This window comes from Rhagoletis zephyria, unplaced genomic scaffold (genome assembly GCF_001687245.7).
Source record: "Rhagoletis zephyria isolate East Lansing unplaced genomic scaffold, Rhagoletis_zephyria_1.1 Rzeph_scaffold_00726, whole genome shotgun sequence".
NCBI lineage: Eukaryota > Metazoa > Arthropoda > Insecta > Diptera > Tephritidae > Rhagoletis > Rhagoletis zephyria.
In genome coordinates this window covers 90,472-93,248 of record NW_016157810.1, presented here as the reverse complement: position 1 = coordinate 93,248, position 2,777 = coordinate 90,472, and positions in this window count along the sequence as shown.

Genomic DNA, 2,777 nt, shown 5'->3' with positions numbered 1-2,777 from the left:
ATAAGAACTTGTAACCTATGGTTAGAGAGCTGATCCCGTGGTAGTTGGTGCGAATGGCGGGGTTACCTCTCTTGTGGATTGGGCAGAGCACACTAAAATTCCAGTCATCGGGCATGCGTTTATCTGATCTTCCTTTGGCATTAGGGCTGATACATGCACCTTATCAACTCCTCGCCACCGAACTTGAATAGTTCAGCTGGCAGGATGCCAGCTCCAGTAGATTTGTTGTTTTTCAGGCGTGTTATTGCTATTCGTACGTCGTCAAAGTCAGACGGTGGGACATCGATCCCATCGTCATCGACTGGGGCGCGGGTTCATCTTCTACACTTCTCTCAGTGGTTCTGGCATTCAACACGGTGGAAAAGTGTTTCCTCCATAATTTAAGTACGTTCTGGACATCAGTCTCTAGGTCACCATGGTTGTTCTTACAGGAGTTCGCCCTGGTCGTACAACCTACCGTAAGTCGCCTAACTCTATGATAAAATTTTTGGGCGTTTATCTTATCGCCCAGCATTTCTATCTCTTCGCGCTCACGTATTTCGGTCTCTCTCTTCTTAATTCGGAAAATACGTCTCGCTTTCCTTTTCTGTTCCCACATGGCTCGCGTTGCGCTCGATCGTAGCGTGGACCTTTAGGCGGCATCTTTTTTCTCTGAAGTTTCTTGACACTCCTCAGCATACCAGTTTTTCTTTCTATCTCTAGACTCAAGATATTTTACATTTTCTTCTTTTTATTTATTGGCACAGTAACCGCCTAAGCGATTTTGGCTGAGTCCAAACGAGTATACGAGTCGTTTCTCTTCTGCGCCAACTGACGCTAATTGGAAATGCCAAGTCCTTCTCCATCTGGACTTTCCAACGCAGAAGGGCCTCCCTCTTTCTTTGCTGCCACCTGCGGGTTCCGAGTTGAGTACTTTCAAAGATGGAGCGTTGGTGTCCAAGCCAGCGTAGCCGCAGTATTTTCAACCACTGCACTCTGCCTTTATCGTTGGAAAGCTCATACAGCTCATCGTTCCATTGTCGTCTGTGTGTTGTCAGAGTGTTTCAACATGTAAATATTTTGAATACGCGATTGGATATAGTGTCGAGCTTTTACGGACTAAACGGGTTGCAAGCGGAAGTTGAGCTATGGCGCTCTTTGTGGCAAGGAAAAGACAACACAGATGGTAATTTGATTAGACTTGTATACGGAATCGGTTGTCTTTTATCCTCAGAATAATGAAGGCTGTCAAATACGTTTAGCTTTGCTATACTCAACTGCGTCCATTGGGAGGTCATTCAGCGCACTTCGGATTGTCAAAACATGGCTACGATCAACAATGCAAGAAGACCGCTTGCATGGCTTGTGCATGCTCAGCGTTCAACGCAAACTGGTTGAGCAAATGGTAGATGAACTGACGTTTTAAAGAGATTTTTTGAGGTTACCAGAAAACGTATACTTGCTTAAACCTAAACATTTCTATTTACATAAATATATACACAAAAAAACCAATAAAATTTTAAAAAATTTGCCGTCTATATAAACTAAAAGAACGCTTGACCTTACTCAGAGCATCTTCTCATATGTCCGTCCTCCTGTAAGGCACAGAAACATGACGATTGACGAACCAGATATGAGAACGCTTTAGGGGCTTTCCAGAGAACTGTCTACCTCAGGACCATGGCCTTGTTCGTGTGACGACGGATACCGTAGTATATATAAGTATAAGAACAATCGTATAAAACAAACGCATAAAAAGTCAGCAAAAGTGATGGCTGGTGCCGCTCCGGTGAAAAGATCCATTGACTCGGCAACTATGGGCAGACACCGAAAGCAAGAGCGCCCACGAGCATATATATAAACAGTACAGCACTCGGCTGGGTATTGGACCAAACCATTTTTTTTAAGAGGCCGAGTCATAAGTAAAAAAAGTAATGTCTCCGTTTTTCGAAGTTAGCCTCCGAAATCGAGATATGGTAAAATGGTTTTGGTAAAAAACTATTTTTAATTATTACATGTAAAAAGCAAAAAAAGTAAAAATACACACGTGGTCCGCCTTTTGCTCTTATGTATATGGTATATACATTTTTTTGTGAAAACTTATATTACAGGTGTTATAACGGGTCAAAGGTCAGATCTTCGAAAAACTAAAACTTAATATTTCAGAAAATTAAAAAAAAAATCATATCGTTGTAAAGGCGATATTTTAAACAAGAAAATTATCAACCGATTTTTAAACAATTAGTACCGTTGTAAAGGCAATTAAACCCCCTTTCTTCTGATAAGCATTTTTTTATACTTCGTATATAAAAATTTTAACTATAAATAACTTTTTTGCATAAAAAAATATTTTAAACAAAAAGATTACTAACCGTTTTTTAAAAAATTGGTACCGTTGTAAAGGCGATTAAACCCATTTCTTCTAATATGCATATTTGTATACTTCGTGAATGAAAATTTCAGAAAAAACACTTAAGAGGGAAAAAATAAATTTTTTAACAAAAGAAAAATGTAAACAAAAAAATGACTCACCGATTTTTAAAAAATTAGCATCATTGTTACGCCGATCAATCCCCTTTCGTTTAATATGCATATTTGTATATACAAGTTTGAGAAAAGACACTTAAAAGGAAAAAATATTAATTTTTTCCTATAAAAAAAAAATTACAGAAAATGTACTAATTAGTAATACAATTGAATACCGTATTTAAATAAAACAAATATTTATTAGTGTTTTATGCATTAATTCGTTCTTGTACACCCACAGCCCTGTTAAATATAAAGCAAAAGTATATGTA